Source organism: Lissotriton helveticus, chromosome 6 (assembly GCF_964261635.1).
Source record: "Lissotriton helveticus chromosome 6, aLisHel1.1, whole genome shotgun sequence".
Classification (NCBI taxonomy): Eukaryota; Metazoa; Chordata; class Amphibia; order Caudata; family Salamandridae; genus Lissotriton; species Lissotriton helveticus.
In genome coordinates, this window is record NC_136067.1 from 1,682,238,491 (window position 1) to 1,682,266,122 (window position 27,632).

Consider the following 27,632-nt stretch of genomic DNA (forward strand, 5'->3'; position numbering starts at 1 on the left):
AAGGATGCAGTCTCTATATTGAGGAAATCCAAAATCTGTGCCTCGTCCATGTTTGACCCATAGACAGAGCATATAACCAATTTGATGGACCCGGCAGCACCATTAGCAATCACCCAACACCCATATCTATCCTCAAATTTCCTGCCGACCCCTTGAGTTGTATTGCCCTGTTGTGTACAAGCTAATACTGTATACCCTAGTTCTGCCAACACTCTCTGTTTATCCCATTGAATACGTGTCACTGGTAAGCATACCACGTCAGGTTGCATAGTTCTCAGCTCCATCACAACCCTCTCTCTCTCTTATCCCTATCATTCAGGCCAAACATGTTAAAAGAACAAATCTGCAGTCTCCCAGCCGTTGTAGTGTAGTTCCTATCATCCCAATAGGCTCTGCGCATTGGAATAATACCTTCAATAGTATAGGCCTAGACCAGACGTTAACTAGGTCTACTACTGTCGATATTAGACTTAAAGTTTTGGGTTTGCCAGCTTAGCTCAGAGTTCACTAGAAACTTTCTCGAATGTTCAGGAAAGAATTAACTCCCCTGATTAGACAAGAAGGGATTTAGTTTCTAACAACCATAGAACATGACAACTTTGCTCTCTCCTAATCAAGAGTGTATCTCAAGAGTCGTGTGAACAAAAGGCAATTTATTTTACTCAGTCAGTACGTGCATTCTTAGTCTCATCAGATTGTAGAGAAAAGGAAGAGACGGGTGTGTTCAATAAAAGATGTTATTTATTGATCAGTCTCTTTTCTCATACAAGAGAAATGGATCGATATTATTGCAATACTTATAGTTAAGTAAAGTGCATACATTAAAAGCAGAAGTATAAAATAATACTGTAAAAACATTGATATGGTTTCTAAGCCATATGAAGGTTTAAAATGGATAAAATATATTACATACACATATACATTTGACTAAACGTACTCAACTGGTGTTTCTAAATACGCCTACCCCGTGTACCTGACCTAAGTCTAATGCGTGGGCGGGAATAGAAAGTTACAGTTTAAGTTAAGTTTGTTTTTGCCAAGTGACTGACTAGAGAATTCTCTGCGAGGGGTTATTCAGTTCTGTACCTGGAAGTTAGGATGAATGAGGGATGGTATCTCTCTCTCTGGTCTCGATATTCCAGGCTGCCTGCGAGGGCTACCAGGAAGCGCCGGTGCTGGATTTCTCGGCAGGAGAAAGCAGCGCGTCTCGTTCTCAGCGCGTCAGGAAGGCGGGGCTGCGCCAGCGGGGTCTGCCCCGCTCTGGGCTTCGGCAAGTATGGCTGCTCCGTCTCGTCACCACCGCGTGTGTTTGCATAGGGCAATATCGGTAATATTTATACCTTTAAGGTGCCGAGATTGACGTAAGGATGGACATAGATATGTCAATAAGGATGTCATACGACTGGGTCGTTAGCACATTCTTTTGCTGAAGTTCTCGGTGAAATCAAAACAATGGCCGCAGGGTTTTTCCCAGGTTGTCATAGGTTTGATTTGTTATGAGAACTCCGTATGCCTTATCAGGGGCTGGAGGAATATCGCTTGTCTAATTAGATCGCAAGCGTTATGACCTAATCAGATAACACGTTCCTGTGCCGTAGTGTGGCTTCGTCAGATAACGGTATCAGCATCATGGGGGTTTGCTGCCTCATGGGCTGACTGCTAGTTAACTTGTTGGTTTGTTAACCAGAATAGGGTCAGGAATAGGGGGATCGATTCAGAACCTATAGGAATACATCACACCCACTCCACGCTAACTATGGACATATTTACTAATCTAGGCATAGTAAAACATAGTACAACATAATATAGGGTATTGTGTATACCTTACCACCCCAAAATACATAAATGCATTTTGAAATTATCAAATATACGGAAAAATGCAGTCATATGTATAGTATGCACTCAAGCTGTAGAATAATGTTAAGTAATTACGCATTTGTATACATTATTGCTATTTGGTATATAAGAATTTACACATGAAATGGCTCTTAATACAGAAAAAAAGTTCGAGACCATTTCATCACAGAATAAAATAGTTATGAACATACCAGCGGGCAGCTAATATCTATAAGCTATCTAAAAATAGAAATCTTAGTTCTTTAAGAATAGTTTCTTACTTTAAGCAGATAAGTGTCCCGAAAAAATATGTAAAAATATTTTGGGGCTGCTGAAAAATTGCTGTCCGTGAACTGGAGCGAAAATTGTTCATGTGACTCTATTATTAAAGTTGAAGGCCAAATTCAGGGAACGCCGTGTACGAGCTTGCTCAAAAGTCTCTATTTCTGCTCTGGTGAGAACATCATATCATTTAGGCTTTACAAAAAGCTGTCAACAGCTTCCTGGGAAAGTTCCACTAACTCGGAAAAAGGTGTAACCATGCATTCGGTCGCATGATTGTCTCCATTGACGTTCTGATTTGGATTGCTGACAGAAGGTCGTACCTGATCGATGCTGCTTTCATCTTGAACTTCACTACCCCTTAATCGTAGTGGTGAAGCTTCCACGAATGCCGTCATCAGGATTGGTAGCCGTTGAGGGCAGCACAAAGCATGAGCCTTTGTTGGACTCAACAATGTTTCTGCATCCATTGGCGCATCCGATTGTAGCGTCAGACAGGTGTCTAACACGCATTCTTCTCCGCTACAGGTAAAACACATCTTTGCCACATAGGTCGAAATGATAGAAACCAAGTCATGTTCAGGTCTCTAAGCCGGGATAGTCCCAGGATTCTTGTTATCCGGTCCCGGTATCCAATGGCTAGGATTGTTTCTTCCCTTGTCGCAGGTGTTTTGTCTGTGACATGGTTTGCCATAACGAAAAATAAGGACTAGGAATAGGATTCCTGCAATCAGTCCTAAAATGAGGGGAAGTCCGCCAAAAATTGAATGGACGAAGTCTGGAAAAATACCCAGTATGGCTTTGAATGGTGTTAATGCCATCGAAAATACTGTCTTAAATACCTTTGAGACCCCAGTGGTATCAGAAATATTTAAGATTTCGTTTAGGATTTCTGCGAAATGTATGGGGGAATTAGTTGATAAAAAAGAATGTATCTCTGCAGTCGTCCTTGCGACTTGTAGATCATACGTTTCTTTTGATGACGTGAGCCTGGTAGGCGTCTGAAGAAGCACTGTTTTCATTCTGCTTAAAGTGTCTATTCGAATAGAAGTAATTTTCAATTTAGGCCATGCCCTTGCCTCCCTGTCTGGAAAGGAGCTGGGGAACAATGAGTGTCCACAGCACTTGACCTTCGCAGTCGTAGTTACGAGATAAGGAGTCCCGGGCATAAGACTACAACATCTGCGATCTACAATTAGAATTTAACTCCCATTGTAGAGTCTTTGAAAGAATGGTTCTATCTCTGTTGCAGGTGCGCCTAGCTGGTGACATGAAAGGTTATTTGAGTTCCCTTCACAGGCTCCATGCAAACTAATTCCGTTACACAGAAGTGTGCCGCTTAGTGACATCGCACAATTATTGCCACTAAGAAACACTTTCTGTCCTTTATTACTGACACATGCATGTGAATAGGGCAGGTTCCATGTTGTTTTAATGTACCCCTTTCCCAATTTTTCGTACATGCCAGCCTGTATATATTTTTGGCAGTATTGAAACCTGAAGGTTGATATTGGAATATTAATTATCCCGTGTATTATCCATTCACTGACAGGTCGTTCTGACATTGTCACTGGTAATCTTTCGAGTTTCTCAATGCTCAGGATTGTATAATCAGCACCCTTTTGTGCCATACTGATTTGTCTATCAGTAAGGTTAAAGATATGGAATAGTGACGTTGTGTTGATTAAACGCCAAGGCACATAGCCTGAACGCAGATTTTGTAACGTCCAGCCAAGCTGTACAATAGAATGCAATTGAGACTGACCGTGTTGTAATAACAGTAAGTCCTGCGATAATATGTCGATTGCTGAAGACACAATGCTGTCCAGAGAAAAAATTCTGGAGGACAGAGTCATTAACCCATTGTCCACTACAGAAAGTGATTTTTCCAAATTAATACGGTCAATTTCCCGTATTCTCTCTGCTGTTTCAATTTGAGTAACCTTCCAGGCCTCATTGTATGCTGCATATACAGAGGCTGCTATGAAACGCTTTTGACGCTGTTTGCGTGGTCCCATAATGAAATCACACAAGTCAGCACCATCAGTAAGTAAAGATAGGTGTTGCTTAATTTCTGCCAGTGTGGAAGTTTGTAGCCATTGAAGGCATAATTTGCCCACACTGTAGGTGGTTATTATCCCTGGGTGTTGTCTTTGAGGATATCTAGGGTCTGGCCTGGTCATTTTGAACCCCTGTGTTTTGTTCAGGAATCTGTCTTGACAGTTATTAGTATCTGTGGGCCAGATCAACCACTGTTTCCAATCTGGATGTGTTCTGTTTTTGTTTAATACATAATTTACGTCTATCTCTTCATCTGTAGAGCTATTGCTGTTCATTGTTGGTTTTGGAATAGACGGTTTATTTAAGTCTTTGATTTTGGCTAAGCCAAGACAGGTGGTTTGTTGAACAGTGTCATTTAAAAATATAATTTGTTCTGGGATCATGCAGGCTCTAAACAAAGATTCTATACCCTGTACTTGCCATTCTTTTGTACCCCAAACACTTTTCAATTCAACATTTTTGTCCCAATAATCAAAACCAAAAGTATTCATTTGTTCGAAGAATGAGTCCGAATATATCAATTTTGTGTTTGTTATCATGGTCTTTGTCCCTGTCTTATTTGACAATTTGAAATAAAATGTTTCAGCATTACTTGTGTTAAAACCTGAAAAGTATGAATATTTGTCATAAACGGTTCTTGAGCTTCCTTTTGGAGGTGTTGCACCATGTTCCCATTGATTATAATTTAAAACATTTCTAGGTTGTGCAGATTTATGTAAAAAATGGTTACCATAGTGGTTGTAGCAATACATACTATCATAATTTGTAGAACCCTGCAAATAATCATGTTTGGTAAATTTAGCAGACATTACTAAGTCAGACATCATATTATTAATGCTTTCGAAGTCCCAATCATCAGCAAATGAGTTTGGTTTTACAAAGTCACTCAAAGAGATCTTAATTTGGTGTGGATATTTCAGGATTTCAACCGGACCATAGATTTCGTAGTCAGTGTTGTCCCATGCTACCCCACCCGGTATAGGATTGGCTGTGAAGTTGACTGAAGAAAGTTCTCTTTTCTCGACGTGTGAAGATGTGTGTGGTTTGAGGATCAAGTTGATTTTCTGACTTGCTGTGTCCATTTTAGCATATTTTCCCTCAATGAAGCGTCCCAATGTTAGTATCATGATGAGACAAAGTATGAGGATAAATGCACCAAAACCCACCCAAAATTCAAGCCATGGAGAAATCAGATATGTTTCTTTCAGTTGTTTCAAAAGTTCTTTAGCTTTATCTTTAAAGGTTTTTGATGATGGCTGTGTCTTTGATTCACTGAAGCCTTCAGAGGAATCATCGAAGTTTATGAAGTAGCCGGATGCGGTTCTGTCAATTGTTCCAATTGTTTCAGGATTACTGTTTCTTGCATTTTCGCTTGGTACTTCATTGTAGATTGGTGTGTCTCTGCTAAATGTTTTTATTTGGGTTTTCAGAGGTTTAAGTTCCATTGCATTGTTGCATAGTCCTTGTTGTTCTTCTGTAGGCGTTTCGAATGTGATGAGCCTCTTAGTTAGGACCTCTGTACTGGTAGCAAACCTTGGTGTTCTGCTACTTATTGGGAGTCCACTTGGCCTACTGTTTGTTATCGGCCACATGATTGTGGTTTTACCAGGTCGATGGATACAACTCGGTTCTCCTTTTTACCAGCAAGTGGCGGTAGTACAACTGATCTTGTCCCGTTGACAGACAAGACAGGAACTGCTTTTCTGTAAGAAGGCCCAAATTCCTTCTTTACCGCGATCTTTTCTCTGACTAGATCCCCGACTTTTGGAATCCAGACAGGTCTTGCTGGGACAGGTGGTGGCTCTTCAGTGGTTGTTGGCTGCTGTTTCAACTTTATGTTGCTCAGGTCTTTTCTTGTTTTGTTTAAGTCCTGCAAAATAGCCAAACGGTCTTTGATATCAAAGCTTTTTTCTTTCACCACTGAAGTCTGACTATCAAGGTCAGAGATCAACATCCTAGTTCCAAATAATAATTCGTACGGACTGAATCCCTTCAGAGAATTTCTTGGCAAGTTATTTAGACTACGTTGGACACTTATTAGATGTTTGACCCACCCAGCTCCCGAACCTAATATCCTTTCCGTTATGTATTGCTTTATGCCTTGGTTTTTTCTTTACACCATCCCGTATCCCTCAGGAAGGAAGTGAGAAGATTCCCGCTGTGCTATGCTCATTTGGCCATGTTTCCCATCAGGCTGGAGGGCTAGAGTGAAAACAATGGTCAAACGTAGTATGCTCTTAGCGTATATGGCATTTAGACTCGCAAATCTCTGTATAACAGTCCGGACGTCAGCCGAGTGCTGGTGATCTACATTATAAGTGGAAACTAGCCTGTATATGTTAATCGCAAGCCTTGCTTTTTACTCTCGTTCCTGGAGTGAAACGACGAGGTATTACACTGTTTCTCTCCCCACTGCGATTTCTGTTGCAGTTTGGGCAGTTTTTTACAAACATGGTGTGATGCAGGCTCATGCCTGGCCACCAGTACCGTGATTGTAATTCTTCCAGAGAATCTTTCAGTTTGAGGTGTCTGAGACCCTCGCCCATGTGTGCGTCTGCGATTAACAAGTTTCTCCTGTCCATGTTTGGAATCACTCTATCCCCCACTCCAGGGATTCGAGCAAAAGGGACGGAGTTTGCATCGATTATGTATGTATAATTGAGTGGATAGTTGATCGGTAGCGCTGAGCAGTCGCCTTTTGATGACGTTTTCACCGCCAGCACTGATTCACCGTCAATGTATTTTAATGTACGCTTTTTTCGAACTACGGGAGCCGATTTAGTGGCTGCCGCTGTGGCTGTTTCAGCCAATGAATTCCCTGCAACGTGAACGCCATCACGTTGATGACTCAGTGAGTGTATCACGTGAGTCTTTGGTAGTTCTTTTTGTAAAAGAGCTATTTGTTCCCAAAGCAGTTTCTGCTTTATTGTTGCATCTGTGTCATCTTTGTAACCGTTTTGAATCCATGTCTGCAAATCCATGTTGTATGATTTGACGCAGTAATATGAATCAGACACTATAAGTGTCGGGAATTCGCGATCCGCATTATCTAGCGCCATTTTCAATGCCATTATTTCAGTCTGTTGTTCTGAATTAGTTTCTACTGAGTGTGTTTTTGTTAATAGAGGTCTTAGTTTACCTCCGCGCCACACTTCTTTTGTAATCCCACATGTGGGGTTGTATGCTTGTTCTCCCCAAACGGGGGGTTGAGCATGTCCGTCTGTATATATTACACAGACGTAATGTCGTAAAGGCAGAATGTCGATTGGCAGAGGGAATGTTCTTTCATATTCTAGATTTTTTAATTCTTCTAGTTCTGGATCAAAGTAATAGTATACTTTGTCCGTTGTGATTGAATTCACCCATTGTATCCACTTTGGATTCAATGCTGTTGTTGGTAAATTACATGGTGTTGTTAATGCCTCAAAGGCTGATTCTGCTGTTCTGACTGTGATGTGTCTACCGTCCGCTTGATCTTTTTCTCTAGCTATTGCGGTTTGAACTGCATGAACAATGTTTTCTTTAATGCTGAATTTCTTTTCAGCCTCTGTGTACAAGTGTGATTTGAATGCAATTGGGACCTTTTCTCCCTCATTAGAGGTCAGGTATGTGAATCCGCGTCTTCCTGGGATGACTCGAATCACAAGATTGCGTGTGTTATCACGTGTTTCTAATTTTATTTTAATTAGCATGTCTGTTTGTAAGGATCTCAGAATTTCTGTGTGTATTTGAGTCCAATTGTTTCTTTTAAAATCTGGTTTAATTAGATCATAAAGGGGTTTGACCCTTTCTGCGTAATTTGCAATGTATGTTCTTCCGAAATTTAGGAAGCCTAGAATTGACTGTAGGTTTTTTAGTGTTCTAGGTGCTTGGAGTACGGCACATTTCTCTAGGAAATTGTCAGCCAGGCTTTTGCCTTCACTTGATAATTCATATCCTAAGAACAGGACTTTCAGATGGGCAATTCTGGATTTTTTAAAGTTGAATTTGTAACCCTCTGCCGCGAACCCAAGTATTATGGTGTTCACTCTTTTCAAGTGAGTATCCAAGTCATCATCTGTTAAATAAATGTCATCGACATAAGATAATGCTTCGTTATCATATATTTGTAGTAATTCTGTTACTCTCGCTGAGAATACTCCCGGGCTGTTCTTGTACCCCTGGGCTAACCGACAGAATTGTTTTTGAGTGCCATTTATTGAGAACGCAGACAAATATCTGCTCTCTGGTGCTATGTTTTGACAAAAGAATCCATTAGAGATGTCTAATGTTGTTTTGTATTTTTTGCGCACTATGTTATTCATTAGTGCAGCACTATGCGAATTTTGCACTGCAAAAGTTTTGCAACATGAGTTAAGGTGTCGGTAATCCAAAACTAGACGATATGAATTGTCTGGTTTGGAGACCGGAAACAAAGGGTTGTTCATTTGTGAGGTGCAAGTTTCAATCACCCCCTGGTATTCTAGCTGATCTAGTATTTCTTTTACCTGTTTTTTAGCTTCTTGCTTAATTGGGTACTGCCTTTGTGCAGTAGGTTGTGATTTTAACTGGATTTTGTGAGGAGGAGAGTCCTCATCCCATCCTACGTGATTTTTATATAAAGCAGGAGCTTGAGCTACTGCCCACTTTCTAGCAAGTGTGTATTTTTTATGAATTGGGATATGATTTGAGAAGGCAGGCATAATTATTTCTTCGCCATGAGGGCAGTCCCTGACAAACTCTGGTGGCCAGTCTTTTTCAGCTAGAAGGATGTCATAGCCCTTGGAGAGATTATCCCAAAACAGTCCCCTTATTTTTCTAGTCTTATCCCCTTCTATACGTAATGTTATTTCGTATATTTTGTGAGGTTTGCTAACTCTGGTGTCTGCAGTTTCCACTTGAAGATATTCATTCGTGTCCACTGTCTCCAGATGATTCATAAGGACTTTGCGAGCTATGCTCACTTCTGCTGCGCTGTCTAGCATTGTCTGAGCCCATTCTCCGTTTTTCAGTTGTGTCCTCAGTATTCTCGGCATTGTTAACTACCTTGATACTGGCTACCTTCTTTTTTGGAAATTGTAATTTCTTTTTTAGATGAGCAGGTTCCTTGTCTTTGGACTTGGCGTGCTCTTCTCTTTGTTCTGATCGTCCTCTTCTTTCCGATTTCTGCGAGGAAGTCTGAAAAGATTGAGAGGGACGTGTATCAATGTCTTGATATCCATCAGGCTTCTTTATATTATCCCTATTTCTAAGGTTATATCTTTTCCCAGAGGGGTCACTCTGAGGTGACCTGTGTCTTTGGTTCGGAGATTTCTCCCTTCGCCTAGGAGACCTTCCTCTGGACTGGAATTTCTTTTCTTTAGGATTGGATTGTTTGTTTCCATCCCAGTTCTTTTTTGGTGATGTTGAATTATTATTAAAAAATATTTTTTCAGGACTTTCAATCAGTTGTGGTTTTACTGGTATTCCACCTAGACTATCTCTACCTAGTTCCTCATAGGATTTTTCTATGATTCTGGCAATTTCAGCTGGTTGGTCTGCTATATCTGTCTCCTTTAACCTTTGGCGGATCGCCACGTTTGCTGCTTCACCCTTTATGTTGGCTAATAATATAGCCGAGACCTGCTTGAAGTCTTTCAGTAATTTCATACCAAGAGTTAAAGCGGGTTCTGGACCATATTCGTCTTGAATTTGTTTTAGCACATCTGGTATTACCGAAATGGATGGAACACCGTGCGTTTTTGTGTAAATGGAAGCAAAGACTGTACCCCAAGTGTCACAGTCCTCAATGTGTGGTGCGATTCCCATTGGAAGACAGATAGTCAGAATCCTGTGTTTTTCTAGCGGGGTGGTGTCTGGAAACACCGCCTCTATTTGGGTGATTTTTTGCGCTAGCCAGAATGGTATTTGTTCCCGTTTAGCCGGTACTTTACCTAGGCAGGACTGTATGTTCTGTGGTGTAATTTTATTTGTGTTCCCCTGGTGAGGGGTCAGCTGTGGAATTTTGATTGCTGGTTGAATTGTTGAAGTCCGCATCACATATTGGACTAATTGTCTATGTACTTTTATTAATTGTTTTAGCTGTGTTAAAAGCTCTGCTGCAGACATCCCGTCGATGTCTGGATGTGGTGTGTATCCGGCTAGGACCGGCCACGTTGCTCCTGGTCTACCTAAAGGACCGAGCCTGGTGATGTGATTATTATGTTTTAGGGCGCCATCAAATAAGAGCAAATGCTCTTGAAATTTGAGTGGTACTTCCACCTCCTCGAAAGGAGTGTAAATATCAGGAGGTTCCTCTATCTTGTAATAGTGGAAGTACTTTGTTACAGCATTTGCTGCTGGAAAATGTATCCATGAATAGTATACCTCTGTCTGCCGATATTCGTGTGCCTCAATTACGAATATGACTGTGCCACCTCTAGGTGTCAGTCCATTTTCTATTAGTTTTAAGGTTATAGATTTCCTTTTGATGACCGGGATGAGTATTATATCCGGGTCTGCGTCTTGCATAGTAGCATCAGCTGCTGCGAGTTCAGTTGCTATTCTAACTGTCTCTCTTTCTTCATCACTGTCCATTTTACCGACAGGATGGTTATTTCTTTTGTTTGCAGATCAGGTTTCTTATGGAAACAAAGATTAGATGCACAATATTTTGGAACGGTGTATCCTTCAACGTTGACTAAACCAAGAACCATACATAGGAGTTCCCTCCTGCGAGGTTTTGGAGGATATTACCTTTTACCCACTCCAGACGTCTTTGGAGTATTATGGGAGAAAGGGGTCTGAGTGAGAAAGCACGACTGAGTTACTCTAAATGTCTTACGTTAGTTTTATCGCCCTTTCCAAACGCGTTGGGCGCCATGTAGTGTAGTTCCTATCATCCCAATAGGCTCTGCGCATTGGAATAATACCTTCAATAGTATAGGCCTAGACCAGACGTTAACTAGGTCTACTACTGTCGATATTAGACTTAAAGTTTTGGGTTTGCCAGCTTAGCTCAGAGTTCACTAGAAACTTTCTCGAATGTTCAGGAAAGAATTAACTCCCCTGATTAGACAAGAAGGGATTTAGTTTCTGACAACCATAGAACATGACAACTTTGCTCTCCCCTAATCAAGAGTGTATCTCAAGAGTCGTGTGAACAAAAGGCAATTTATTTTACTCAGTCAGTACGTGCATTCTTAGTCTCATCAGATTGTAGAGAAAAGGAAGAGACGGGCGTGTTCAATAAAAGATGTTATTTATTGATCAGTCTCTTTTCTCATACAAGAGAAATGGATCGATATTATTGCAATACTTATAGTTAAGTAAAGTGCATACATTAAAAGCAGAAGTATAAAATAATACTGTAAAAACATTGATATGGTTTCTAAGCCATATGAAGGTTTAAAATGGATAAAATATATTACATACACATATACATTTGACTAAACGTACTCAACTGGTGTTTCTAAATACGCCTACCCCGTGTACCTGACCTAAGTCTAATGCGTGGGCGGGAATAGAAAGTTACAGTTTAAGTTAAGTTTGTTTTTGCCAAGTGACTGACTAGAGAATTCTCTGCGAGGGGTTATTCAGTTCTGTACCTGGAAGTTAGGATGAATGAGGGATGGTATCTCTCTCTCTGGTCTCGATATTCCAGGCTGCCTGCGAGGGCTACCCGGAAGCGCCGGTGCTGGATTTCTCGGCAGGAGAAAGCAGCGCGTCTCGTTCTCAGCGCGTCAGGAAGGCGGGGCTGCGCCAGCGGGGTCTGCTCTGCTCTGGGCTTCGGCAAGTATGGCTGCTCCGTCTCGTCACCACCGCGTGTGTTTGCATAGGGCAATATCGGTAATATTTATACCTTTAAGGTGCCGAGATTGACGTAAGGATGGACATAGATACGTCAATAAGGATGTCATACGACTGGGTCGTTAGCACATTCTTTTGCTGAAGTTCTCGGTGAAATCAAAACAATGGCCACAGGGTTTTTCCCAGGTTGTCATAGGTTTGATTTGTTATGAGAACTCCGTATGCCTTATCAGGGGCTGGAGGAATATCGCTTGTCTAATTAGATCGCAAGCGTTATGACCTTATCAGATAACACGTTCCTGTGCCGTAGTGTGGCTTCGTCAGATAACGGTATCTGCATCATGGGGGTTTGCTGCCTCATGGGCTGACTGCTAGTTAACTTGTTGGTTTGTTAACCAGAATAGGGTCAGGAATAGGGGGATCGATGCAGAACCTATAGGAATACATCACACCGTAAACCCGTTCCCCATCTAGACAGCAAGCATACCTCCGCACTTCACTTGATCATGAGAATTATTATGTATATCTGCAAGAATACAACTTGCTCCAACCTATAGCCAGCATGACTTTTTAAAATGTTTTGCCCCACACCTACCCCGTTCAGATCCCACCCACCACTACAACTCCTCTCAAAGACCCCACCACCCATACCCATCCTGCCAACCCTCCTTGACCCCAGTGACCCACCCTCCCCGAAAAAGCCCCCACCACCCACCCATCTAGCGGGGCAGATAAACCCAGGGGTCCGATGTGATGGGAAGCTATCCTTTCCTCCCTGATCTTACAACCCCCCCAAATGTGGCACCTACTACGTGAATTAACCTCCACCACACTCCTGATACAGCCCACAAAATGCCATGTAATGTCCAGTTCCAAACCCCCAGAGGTTAACATAAACTGATTGCCAATATTATTTTACATGAACCTCAGAGGAGATAAAATGTGTTTGGCCCGTGTTTATGTAACCTTCAATTTTGCAGGGTCAAGTAAAAAAAAGCCTGAGCACCTTTAGCCACAAAAATGGTGCATTAGGTGCCGTAATTGCCAGCATTTCTCCACTGTTGCGTGAGAGAAATCGGAACATGATCCCCTTCCCTACCCTTTTCGTATCTGGCCACTTCAGATCATAAATGGCTTCTCGGGCCAGGAGAGTTTAAGATTGCCCTTGGTTTAGACATTGCCTGTCCAGAGCATTGGCGCTGCTTGAAAGGGAATCGGTGAGCTCTCTGGACTTCCAGGTCCCATGACCATTGCATGAACTTAGGGAACGCTTCCTTAAACAACTCCACAATGAATTTGTGTGCATCTGATCCCTCCTTTCCTTCAGGTATACCAAGAACTCTGAGGTTATTCCTCCCAAAGTGATTTTCCAGATCCACCAACTTTTACTGTGTATTGTCCTTTTGTGACCTCAGACAGTATGTGAGGGATCTTTCACCAACCAGCTTGTCTTCCAGCATTGAGATGTGAGTCTCTGCTTCACTTATCCTCTCCGCAAACTCAGAGCAAGGCTAAGCGACTTGATGGATAGAGTTTGCAGCTTGTGGCATGCCCCTTGAGTTCTTTGGCTTTCTGTCTGTTTATCCTCATATGCCCCATAATGCTCTGATAGATAACGGGGAGCAAAATTACCTAAGAGCTTCCCAATGCCCCTGAGGTTTCATGCATAGTGGTGACGCTTCCATTACTCACAAGACCAAGCGAGAAAAATCAATCACACACTAATGACCCCGTGGCTCCCTTAGAGTCAGTCCCAGTTGGCTCTCTCTGCTTCCGCACAGTAGATGGATTATTGTCAATGTTTCCGGTATCCAGATCTTTGAGGTGTAGACTGCTTATGTTGCTCCCCTCACTGTGAGACAGTTCTTCACCTGATGAGCGCTTAACAGCTCCTAGGCTCTCACCACCGGAATAATTAGAGGGATCTAAGAGGGAGAAAACTTGTCGGCTGAGTCCACCTCCTTTGGAGCATCAGGATTATCAGAGCTACAGGTTTGGTCTACCCAGTTCTGGGCGTTATCGCCCCCGGTCTTAGACCTTTTGAGCGTTTCTCCCCACCACAGCATCTCGCAGGTGGCACAGCCTTTGGCTGGGGTGTTCCAGGATGTTCTTAATCTGCATCAATGCACGAGGATCTAGGGAAAGGAGTATCCCCTGTCGCTCCCCCACTCAAGACCCCACTCAATTGTCCAAGTCCATTCTGGTGCTTTCCCCTTCCCCCCCCCCCAGGTCTTACCTATGCCACCCCCATTACCACTGCTCACCTCACTACTTCGTGGAGAGACCCATGCGGTGAATCAGGCCCTACTTGCTGATTCAGCTGGATGTCTATATCCTTGGATTGAAAACCTGCACCAGCATCAGCCACTACCGCTTCACTTTCAGTCTCCGTAGGATGAATCATTTTACCTTTAGATGTTTGGACTTCTTGGAACAGTGCAGGTACAGTTTTCCTAACGCGAGCAGAGGAGCAGGACTTCTCAGAAACTCCTCGGGAGCTGGACGAAGCACCTTCCACAAAGCGCAGCGCTCCTGCATTACCCTTCGCAGATCCGGGAACTTCGATCGGACCACGAACCTTCACCCCTCTTGTGGGCTTTGGTGACATCGGAGCAGCAAGGATAGACAAATCGTGCCGAAACAAGCAGAGCACAAACTGCACATTGCGGGAAGAGACAAGGTATGTCGGAGGGATGTATGACGGTACCACGCGTACTTTTACAACGCGTACCGTTACAACGCTACTTTTACCACGCAAGTCGTTACAACGATTTGCGTGGAGGGGCGCTGGATAGTACATTTTTTAATTTACTATTCCAACTCCAGTCCCCGTGGACTCTAGGGAAAGGAGTTGGATAGTAAATTAAACTATTTTCTCTCCTGGAGCGCCCCCCAGCGCAAGTCGTTGTATCGACTTGCGTGGTAAAAGTAGCGTGGTAACAGTACCGCATTGTAAAAAATGCGTGCTAACCATTGTATACCATGTCGGAGAGCCAATAATGTCCGAAACTGGATTCAAGCCGTAGAAGACGTCCAGATCATGCTCATAGAATTTCCATCTGCTGCTCAGCAAGACTTGGAAAGCCCGCGAGCCGGAGAGGTAATACAGGAGGGGGTGTAGATGAGTAGGGAAGGAGCGAGCTCACTCAGCTGACAAAATGGCCGCCATCTTGCCCAGCAGCAGGGAAAATGGTTAAAGTGAGTCTGTGCATAGTATTTTGTACTGGAAGTGTTCCTTTCAGTACAAAACCTATGCTAGACTCACGGAGACAACCATGCACCATGACGCAAAGGTGTCTCCATGGTGCATGACAGATGATTTAAGCGCCGGTGCTAGTGAGAAGGGAGGAGAGTAAATAGAGCGCGCTAGTCTTCTCTCTTCTTTTCACGTAGAGCAGCGCAGCATTTGCGGCTGTTGCAATGCGCTACGGGAAAAATAGTAAATCTGCTCCAAAATGTGTTTTACATTTTGTGTTTCCGGTGTGCTTCCTGTAATTATGCACTGGTAACTCAAACAAGAAAGGGAAAATGGGAAATTCTGGATATTGAATGTTTACTTAAATACTTTAAAGGATGCAAAATGTATAATTACTGTCTCCGGCTTATTGGAAATTGATCCACTGATGTAGGAAGTCTATTCTCCGGGTTAATGACTGATACCAAGAAACATCATGTCTTTTTTAATTTCTTTTTATTACTAAAACATAATTATCTATCTCTGTGACCCCGGTAGGCATTACACTGACCCGAAACTCATACACTTTACGCCAAAATTACTACTTCTTCCATTCGGCAACTGGTGTATCCTTGACCTTGCATGATTTATACCAGGTAGTCGCTAATCCGTGCAACCAGCCAACTGAGATGAAGCACAGGCTGGCACTGACAGCGCCATCTCTCCTGCACGCACCTTCCACGTGCCTCCTGTTCTAAATTTGGTGTGCAACTCCTGCTTCCATTGAGCTGGAAACAATGGAGAAAATTATAAGGTATCTAACTCGGAAACCTAGACAGGGAAAATTGCATGCAAAAATGAGTGTCGTCTTAGCCCGCCCCCTAGTCTGGTCCACCAACGAGGAGGTAGGTTAGCGACTCTATTACTAGGCGTGTTGGGAGACCTGTTAAAATTTCAAGCAGAGCCATATCACTGAACCTCTGAATTAGTGCATCTTTCAAAATTAGCCACATTAAATAAATAGATAAATAAAAAAATGCATTTTATTTTTTTTAATGTGCACTTTGCAAGTGGCACCATTGCCCAGGAAATTTCCCACTTTACTTACAGTGGACTAGGACCAGCCGGACCAGAGTCCGCAGAAGAAACAGAATGTCTCCTGGTCACTAAAAGTAAGTGCCAGCGGGGTGACCTCGCATTCACTGACACAAATTAACTACTTGTCTCACGTAAATTTAATGTGTCTTGGTGCATGATTTCAGCCCTACAAATTGAGAGCATATGAACAAGTGATGTACGTCAGATAATTGGTTTAGGGAAACATCATCTGGAAAATTGATGAGTAATAGAAAATGAGGGTTCAGAAACAATGGTTTAATTAGTAGAACCTATGGGGTACCCTTTTAAGACATGTGAAGTTGTTTAGAGGGTTTGTTGTGATTTTTGCAACAGCAAGTTAAACACAATTGACACACTGTGACATCTTACGGAATTTGGGGGCCCTGGGCCAAAAGTATGTTGGGGGGCCCTGTTCGGATCAGCTTTGATTTTCTGCTCCAGTTTCAGCTCTTTCATGACCTCTTTGGCCAGGACACGGACAGTGCACAAGCACACTGGTCCAAATTCTAGATGTGTTTACATCTAATATTCCAGTATAGTGATATGTTTTTAAAAATACTGCAAATAATTCAAGTGACACTCTCCAATTTCTCATATGTGATATCCTGTTTGGATATAAAAGAAACTTTTTCAAGGATGCAGCATGAAACAAACACAACATCTGCAAAATGTTTGTAATAGACTCTGACTTATTAACCAAATGACAAATAAATTGAAGGAAAATGCTATTTGTAAGAATCTGTTCAAGAATTGTTCAAGTTCATCAGGTCAAGAGAGTCTGCAGTACAGAGCTGACTCTATTGGGGCCCCTTGAAAGGCTGGGCACTGGGCCAGAGCCCATGTTGCCCATGCCTTAAAACGTCTCTTGACACACAGAACTTAAGGTAAAAGTACAAGGATTCTTTTAAAGTTAGTTCAGTAGAGTGGGCAGCGCTCCAAAAGAACTGGCTTATTGTGCATGACTTAACAAATATCAGCGGGTTTCAGATCTTCTGTCGTTCGGTAGTGGAGGTGTGAAGAAGGCAACAATGTTTGAACGTTTATTTTTAGTTCTGTAGAAACATCCATTAGCTGATTGGAGTACATCCTCTGGGTGTGTGGGAATTTATAAAAGAAGGGTCTGCGTGTGAGGATGTTGGATAATCTCACTAGTACAAGGAACATAATCACCACTGATAAAAAATATTGCATAGAGTTAAAGCAGTTCCCGCCATTGGAGATGTTTGCAAAATGATGAATCAATCCTCAATTTGACTCCTGGACATGTAATCTGAACCCGGACTTCTGTGTAATCGAAGTTCTTATTCCATTCCAGCTTCTTGGAAATGGGAAGTTGAAGGCTCTATACTTCAAAGTGAGTCACGTGAAGAGGCAGGGAATCATTGTCTCCTAGCACTGTCTCACGCATTTCATGAATGGATGCTCTGCCTAGCTCAACTCGATCCCTCTGGAACAATGGTGCCTCAACTGTTTTATATAATGATCCTCTTAGAAAGCGAGTTTGAGGAGTTTTGCATTAGTTTTATGTAATTTTTGACCCCTCTCACTGCTCAAGTGTTTGAGGTTTCTTCTTAATTTAGCTTTTTCAATGTCACTCTCAGTTTCACTCATTTGCCGTTGAATGCCACTCAGAAGTGCATTGAAACAATGGATATGTCATATATAACCAATCTGAAAACGTAAACGAAATAGTAAGAAGTTGGGGTCTTGTTAATATCTGCCCCTTTGCGCCTGTAGGCTAGTCCGTGTCCCTTTCTTTCTGATAGCGCTTAGAGACTTGTTGGTGATAATTGTGCTCTATAAATGGAAATACAAATACAAATACAAATGGGTGGAAGAGGTGTGGCGCAGTGGCCAGGGTGCCTGACTCCGAACCACAGGGTTCATGGATGGATCCCCGGCTCCGGCTGCAGGTTAGCCCAGCACCATGTGACTCTGGGCAATAGCTTGCTTAATCTTCCTGACGGCCCCTAGCACGGGGACACCGCTTCAGAGGTAGCTGTGCGCTGGCACATGGTGTAAGGCACAATCTCCTACGGTTGCACTGACTTCTTATGCTATGAAAAAGTGCTTTCCCTTGCGCAGTCACTTTGCACAAATGGGTGTAATTTCTACTATTTATATATGTTTCCCTCATCATCATTGCTTGATTTTGCTCGGAAGAAAGTGCCACTCATAGTTGTTTAAATGCCACTCATTATTACACTTAAATTATGAAAATGTCACACTGCAATCTCAAACCTTGGCACCTATTCATTATATATGGTACTTTTCCCGCTCCCTCGATCAGTCTCCTACTATCAAGACAAGTTTGGACTGATATAAGAAGGCAAACAATGAGCGTGCACTCCACTGTTTCCCCAGGGCACAAGCAGGGACCTCCTTGAGGGCTCCTGTGCTCTTTGTGCACTCTCTGGTGCCCCCGGGGCGAAGCCATCCACATCCGTGTGCCTTGTTTCTTTTCCAATCTTTGGAGTCATGAAGTAAGCAGAGAGGGTGTGTTTTCTTGGACAGCGGCCCTTGCACACCTTGGACTGCAGTTCAGAAAGGCAATGAGTCTATGTATTCCTTTGGCTTCGGACTTCAGTGCAACAAAGTAAGTGGGAAAGTGGATTCAGTACATTAAATCAGTGTGATCCCTGCCACTGACAGCTTCGCAGGTGCTATTCCGTGGCAAATCAATCCAGTCTCCTCCTTTTCACTCTGTCATCCTTTCCTGGTCGTACCGACAACCAGCTTCATTAGCCCTTTATTTTTCAATTTCTAACTTTTTTTTTATTTCTCTTGAGAATCACATTTAATGTATGCTGCAAACTGTCATCATTCGTGATAATGTGTTTTATTCATGTGTATTGTGCAACTCTTTTTCGTGGTTTTAAAGTCTCTGCTTGTTCGGTTTACTTGTGGCCAATCACTCTCCAAGAGAGCATTTGTAAAAAAAACATTGCCATATACAATGCCAATAGTTGTAACTTAAAAAAATGTGAGACCTATAGCATTTCCATTGCTTGTTTCAAACCTCATGAGGCAACACTTCTCGTTTACATTTAATTCTCCTTGAATGCTTAATACTGATTAGGTAAGCTCGGTAAATGTTGTCCTTCCTGCTACTAACGTCTGCCCTTCTCCTTACTTGCTGTGAGCTAAACATGCACGATAAAGAGAGTGGATTGAGTGGTTATTGCTGAATTGAATACACTCAACCTGCAACTTCCCCCTTGGTAGATAGGCTTTCAATCATACACTTGTGCATACCCGAAAACAATTTAAAACTAATTCCTGATAAAATGGAACCTTTAATTGCCTCGTTGTATGGGCCTCCCCCGTCCCTCACCTCTTCTCTTCGAAATCTTCAAATCTAAACAGACACTAATCTTGGTCTCAATACACAAGTTGCAAAGATCATAGACTTGCTGTTACCAGCTGAAAACCTTACATCGAATATTACCTTTCCTGAAATTAGAGCTTAAAACATCTGTGATGACGATCACAGTTCATATTGGACTGTGGACATTCTGGGCCTTATTTATGAGGCCTTGCGTCACTTTTACGCCGCAGGTGCATCACTTTTTGTGAGGCAGCAGCAGCGTAAAATATGCACCATGTTGCGCCCTATGTACAAAGTGATGCTTCTAGGCAGATGCGTCACTTTGTAAACCCCTGTGCTACATTATACCTGCGTCAGGTATAATGTATGCATGGGGGCGGTCCCACACAAGTAAGCCTCGTAGAAGTGACGCAGTGAAATCTATGAGATTTCAGTGCGCCACTTCTAGGTCGCAAATGTGTATATATCTTACGTCTGCCTCACAGCAGACGTAAGACTGACGCAGGCCTTTTCACATGGGGCTTTCCCCATGTGAAAGGACACATTGCTGGAGTTGCATCACTTTTGTGATACACTCCATCAATGCGTCACCTTTGTGCCTACAGATACGTCAGAAATACTGACATATCTGCAACTCCTTGCGACATGATGCGTCATACAGTAAATATGACTCATCCTTCATGTCGCAAGGAGGGCGCACTGAGAAGTGACGCCTCACTGCTTTCACACAGCGATGCGTCACTTCTCATAAATGAGGCCCTCTCTCTTAATGTCAGCCCTCATAAACATCTGGCCAGACTTCAAGTAGTGCATAACACAACAGTCTGAGTGGTTCATAACAAATCTGACTCAATTACCAAAGCAAGACCATCGCTTCACCAGCTTTCATTTCATGCTACAAAACATTTCACATTCAGCAATCATTTCCTTCTTTCTGTCCCAATCACAGACACATATTTTGGTGACAGTGCCTTTTCTGTGACTGCAACAAAAACTCCTTGAAACGCCCTGCTTCTTTGTCTCTACAGTATCACAACCATTGCTAATTTTAGAGAAGTGTAAAAAGCCTATCAGTTTGACCGACAACTTTTTTCTGTTTTCGCCTTCCCCATTTTAAGCACTAAGGACCCCTTTCCTGCTGAATATGTGCACTATGTCAAATATACTAAACTACATTCACAAAGCTACATGTACCTTATAAGCACAAATGCCCATTTTCTTCTTGTATTTTTTAAAAACTTTTGAAATCCTCAAAATGTGGTTGTATACTTGTAAGAGCAGTGCTAGCTCACTCGCCATTATGGGCATTAGGGCTATGTCCTCGTTGTTTCTGACTTTTTAAATTATACTAATAGTGAATGATAACCAATTATTATTCACTATTACTTTAATAGAAATGATGACCCTCGCTGCACCGGAGGCAGCAAATCCTCCTGATGACTGGCAGAAGCACATAGTGGCTCTTGTACCACCTGACGACTGATTGTCCAGGGCTGGCAAAGTCCTAGCTCTAGAAGTGAGGCCCCCTGCACTGGCACAAGTAGCCCTGGGTGATTTAGGCTTAAGTCCTGCAGAGGTCAGGGCTTTACATCAATCAAGCTGTCACCTCACTTTTCCCATCTTGTCACAGAGAGGGGTGGGGTCAGCAGCTTCATTGACGCAGCCACACCCTATGACACAATGAGAGATGGTGAGGTGACAAAAAATAGAAACTGAAAGCTGGATCCTATGCATCACTGCACAGATTCTGGCTTTCAGTTTTATGCTTCAGTGTTAGAGTATGAAGCCCTGTTCCTGCTCCAAGGGTCTACACAGCACTTGCTGCTGAAGTGGACCAGGGATGAAGGTGAACGGAAGTAAAAATATGACTTTAGAAATATATTTAGTGAGTGTATGTCAGCATGTGTATGGGTGAATGAGAGTGAGTGGCGGGGAAGTGAGTGAGAATATGTGACAGTGAAGCTGAGATTGCAAATGAAAGAGCCACATTGAATGAGAATAAGTGATACTATGCTTTCATGAACGAGTGAGAAAGAATGTGTGCAAGTGAGTGTGATTGAGTTTGATTCTGCAAATGAGAATTAATGAAGGTGAGGGAGGATGAGTGGAGTAAGAATGAGTGTAAATGAATGAACCTGAGTGGGAATGAGCGAGAGCTTGTGTCTGTATATGAGTGAGTCAGTGATAGTGAGTGACAAGGTAGTGAGTGAGATTATGTGACAGTGTGTCAAGAGTGTTAGTTCCTCAACAGCAGTACACTCAATATGCCCACACTCCGGCAGCAACTACTCTGAATGTAATAAAAGAGGTTTGGAGTGGCCAGATGAGGAGAAGTGTTTTAGGGAGGGTAATGCGGGAGGGAGTCCTGGAACAAAACGAGGTTCTGGGGTAGCTATATTTCGGTGTTGCAGTTAACACAGTTCAATATCTTATGTTGAAACTATTGGACCTGGCCCTTTCTATAAGATTATCCCCAATTTTTTTGCCTTCCTCTGCGTATTTTTCGGAATTTCTTTTTGTTGGCTTTAGGACTCTGGGCACTTTCCCACTGCTAATCGGTGCTAAAGTGCATGAGCTCTCTCCTCTAATGTACATACGATTGGTTTATACCTGTTAGGCATATTTGATTTACTTACTTAAGTCCCTTGTAAAGTGGCATCCCATATATCCAAGACCTGTAAATGAAATGCAACTAGTACGCCGGCAGCCCTGCCTGTGCCACCCACAGAAGTAGCCTTTCAAACCTTTCTAAGGCCTGCTACCATAGGGCTTGTGTACACATTTTTTTTTCAAATTATTTTTATTAAAATAAACAATCATGACAGGCTCCAAAAACAGTTTCATACTGTGCTTTTGTACACAGTTAACTGCCAATTCAACTTGACATTTAAAACTACTTGCCAAGCCTCAAACCTCCCTTTTATTACACATAAGTCACCCCTAAGGTAGGCCCCAGGTAGCCCTATGGGCAGGGTGCTATGTAGGTAGAATGTAGGACATTTGCCTTTTTGTGTGGCATTTCCTGGTAGCGACAAACAGCCTATTTTGTTTTTCACTGTTGTGAGGCCTTATATACTTTTAAGTGGCAATTTCGGATCAAAAAGGAGTGGTGTTGCCATGTTTGGTATTTTTAGAATAGTTTTGATAAATCCTACATACTGGTGTAGTTGGATTTTACATTACTATCTTACAAATGCCACTTTTAGAAATGCCGCATTTCTCTGTGATTATGACTCTTTGTGCTTTGCAACCTGCCTCCAATACACGTCTGGTCTTGGGTGAGAGCTACACTTTGTGCATACTTTCCATACAACCACACCACAGGAAGGGCTGGGTGTGACAGGGGATACATCTGCATTTTTGTAGACTTCCTGTCTGGGAGAGATGGTTCACACTTTGCATTTGTTTAGCACTTGCTTGTCCTGCTCTCACATAAAGAGCTGATTTATTCCCTACTGATCGTCTGGAACCAGGGCTGGGTTGAAAGGGATTGTTGCACTCGGCCGAGGCAGGCCTGCTGTCCTGCCCTCGGTTTGACAAAGCCACCATGGGCGGACAGGCTTTCTCAATTCTGATCCCCCAACTGTGGAATACGTTGCCGGAAAGTCTGCATAGGCAAACATCTCTCCTTCCTTTCAGGAAAAAACTAAATACCTTTTTGTTATTTTATTTATTTATTTATTTAGAGTTTTCTATGGCGCAAACTTGACCCAGCGTAGGGTATCAGAGCGCTTTAGAGTAGCGTTTCATCAGTCCTTAATGTTTTACAATACCGTTTAGCATATATACATATATACATTCAGTGATACAATTGCCAATGCACAGTTAAAGTACAGGATCATCTTTGAACATGACCTAGTGTGATGTAGTAGAGCTCTTTAACAAAGCAATTCATCCGACATAATTTTACACTTCAGTTTAGCATATAGACATATCTACATTCAGTAATGAAATTTGGCAGTTTATGGTCAGCAGAACACCAATATAGACTTTATGGACAAGGCTTATGGACAAGATGTGCTCTGACCGGGTAGGCGCTAAGCATGAGCGCAAAATCCGCTACGCTCGTGGATTTTGCGAATTTTCGGCAAATCCGCGATCCGCGAACTCTCGCGAATTTACCGAAAATTCGCAATCCGCGAGCGGCGGATTCCGGGGGCAAAAGTTCAACCATTCCTGGCCTGTTGTAACTAATTTACGATGGCGCCGGCAAGCTGCCAGCGCCATCCTAAGATAGTTACTAAATTAGCTTCAACAGGAAGCTCTAATAGATAAGATAAAGCAGGTCATCGAGCGCCTGCTTTATTTTATCTATTAGAGCTTCCTGTTGAAGCTAATTTAGTAACTATTTTAGGATGGCGCTGGCAGCTTGCCGGCGCCATCGTAAATTAGTTACAACAGGCACAAAACGGTGGCGTCTTCTTGAATAAATATGAAGGGCAGGGTTCATTCTGGCACGACGGTCCTGGCACAAAAATTAAACCTCAACCGCAGGCACTTTCAGATACCGATTAAGCATGTGCCCTAGTTGAAGCTTAAATTCAGTGACTCATTCATCTGCCCAAAACCAATCGTGAGCGTTGTCAAGGCTGGGCAGATGTGCCTTCTTCCTAAATATACCATCGAAAATTAGGTGTGATGCTGGGCAGAGGCCTTTGCATTCTTGACTTTCACGAGCGCAATCCTCGTGCTGTTCCTGTGGCCAGGAGCTTCTGTATCTTTATCTGCTGCTCTGATCGGTCTCTGACCTTTTATACACACAAGAGGGATGTGCACTCGCATGGAAGCGCCGTCCGTTTGGCCCCGCCCACACACTCGCGGTGTGCACCGTCTTCCCGCCATTTACCCACTATGATGGGCAGCTCACTCAAGGGACCCCTGCGCCCTTCGGCGCAATTGCATAGTAACACACACCTGGTCGCTGTAGACAACTCTCTGGCACTTTAGGCAGCTGTAGTGTAGTAAAAGCACTATACATCTACCCAGAGGCCTTTGCATCTTTCATCTGCTGCTCTGATCGGTCTCTGACCTTTTAGACATGTGCACTCGCATGGAAGCCCCGCCCCAAATCCGCGGGTACGCAAATCCGCAAAATCAGCGGATTTTGCGGATCCACGATCCGTGAATACGCAAATCCGCGAATCGTGGATCCGCAAAATCCGCCCATGCTTAGTAGGCGCGCTGATTGGTAACTTCTGCTAGGGTTCTGCAATTCTCTCACAAGCGCTAAGAGACAGTTGGTGATTATGCGCTATACAAATGCCACTTAAGATTAACATTAACTTCCAAAGGGTCCTTTGAAGTCACCCCTTCATCAAATACATTTTCTAATATAAGCACAGGGGATATGACCCCATGTTTTTAGACACTGTGTGGACTTGTATCAGACACTGCTGGTTGTACAAACTGCACATTGCCAGGGGATTGCTGTGCTGCAAATGAGAACCGTCATTTGGACTACTTGCTTTGCTCTGTTGGCCTGATGCCTGCTGAGATGCAGGAGGGACTGCCATTTTGGATCTGGCCTTATGCGCTGGCCTGCTGCCTTCCTACCTACCTGCCTGCTCTGTGTACCCCCAGTGCTCTCAAGGGGCTTGTGGGTCTGCACAGGTGGGGTCCACAAAATCCACAGTAGCCAGCATAGTAGTAGTGCAGGTGTTCCTGAGCCCGGTCGTCATCTATCATGATTTATGTGTTTTCTTCTGAAAAAGTTTGCATCTCTTGTATGGATTGTATGATTCACGTTGTTTTGCTACATATGGACCTTCCACTGAGTCTGCATAATGTGTAAATTATTTTCTGTTAAATGTAACTTTTGCCTTGCATTGTCCAGGATAAAGAGTGCTATCTGAGTAACAACATTAGATTCACAGTAATTACGATTCATGTCATTTTGGACTTGTGATATGTACAATATGCTGTATATTTTCATATAAGCCTGTGCGTAGTCTCTTTTTTGGTGCATTCATTGTTTTGCTGTGTGAGTGTGTTGTGCACACACTTTACATATTGTAGCTGATGATAGTTCTGCCTGCTCTGTGCAGGCGAACAGAGGGTGAGCACAGGTTATCTTTTGTGTGTAACATATTTGCCCACACTGCGGTGGTGGGTTCTGCCTGGCTTAGGTGGATAACCTAGCCAACCACAAGCCCAATTTCCAACAGGAACACACATACCAACTTACACATGTAATGTATTTTCTTGCCTGTGGGAAAACCTGGATGTCTTATAATATAAGTTACAACCTTGCCATATAATTCACTGATGTGAAGGAATTGCTTTCTTACAAATGTATTAATGATTAGGGATCAGTGTCTTCGTATATTCAGAAATCGAATTGTACACCAGCTTAGAGATTAGTGTCTTTGATATTCAGAATGTTGCATTAGTGCAACCCTAGATACTCAGAACTTCAGTCAGGATTCTTTATTCGATGATTATAAATCACCATGAAAGGTACAAACAAACAATATACACTCATATCATTAAAACACAATTAAATTGACATGAATCCTGTTATTAATACAACTATATCACAGTGTGTTAAGAAAAAAAGGGACATTATGGAACTTTAAAACCAGGATCCAAAATCCCACAATTCACAATTCCACCCCCCCTCTAGTGGCCCTTAATCGGGCAGCCACTTTAATAAAATTATTAATACAACACAGTGTAAGTGGATCATTCGCCTGTTGTAAATAAATCAGAGCATCTCGGGCGCTTTTTATGTTAGATTTTTTTAAAATGTCTACCAAAAATCTGCGCCTAGGTACAGAATAAAATGAACATAACAATACAAAATGAAGGGAATCCTGCGGAGACCTATTGTCGCAGCCGCAGGTTCCCTTCTGCTCAATTGTGGTGGAATGCCCTAAAGGTGATCCCAATAAATATGGTAAAAGAATGAGCCTAAAACGATTCATTAAAAACCTGTCTTGAGCATTATGTATTAAATATAAATAGGGTTCCATTCCTTCTCTAGTCTTTACCAGGTTATAGGCACACACCGTAGATTTGACCCTATCTGACTCTATTCTTTGGGTGGCTTTGTGTGCCAAAAACACTTTTTGGACAGTCGTCTTATGGCGAGGAGTGATTGTTGCCGGGTCAGAAAAGAGGTTCCCGAGGCCCAGCGTGTCTAAAACAGACTTGACATAACTGAGCCACGGGATTCGCGTCCATTTTTCTCTGCCCAAGCAATCCTTCATTATTTCCCTACTTAGGGTTGCCTCGGGATTTGTCCAAATTTTTAACCAAGCTAAAATGGGTCTGACTTTCACCAAGTCCTCCAGGTAGGATATCCCTAGCTCCCTGTGTGCAATGGCTGCAGCTAAACTGTGCGGGGCTTTCAGGATGGAGCGTAGATGTTTATTCTCCTCTCGCTGAAGTTGGCAAATATTCACAAAGCCCCACACCTCTGCCCCATAAATAACTTTAGAGCAACACATGGAGTTGTACAGGTTCAGCACCTGCTCCGGGCACCACCTCCCCAACCTCCTACCATAGCCTGCAATAGCTCCATTGGTGGCATTCATCTTTCGACAGCGTTCCTCCACAAGGTGACTAAATCTTAGAGACCCGTCAAATAGTAGGCCCAGATACGAGAATGATTTGACCTTCTCTATCTTATGGCTCCCTATTGTAAATGTACATTTGTTGCATGGTTTACTACCGACAGATAAAACATATGATTTTCCTAAATTAACAAAAAGATCCAAAGAATCCATAAAAGATACAAAACCGTCAATTAAAATCTGTAGGCTCTTTGGTGTTCGTCCGAGGAGGACCGCATCATCTGCGTAAAGCAGCACAGGAACATGACGCGTCCCTACTCGTGGGCAATCTGATCCTAGCTGTGAAAGGTGCTGCTCTAAATTATTAATATACAGGGAAAATAAAAAGGGTGCCAAAATACAGCCTTGGCGTACCCCACTTCTACAATAAAAAGAGTTGGTACATTCCCCCTCAGTATTATACCTTACTTGCACTGAGGTGTTACTGTGCAATTCTCTTAAGATTTTAATAAGGCCAGCCTCTACCCCCATGTTGGTCATCATGTCCCAG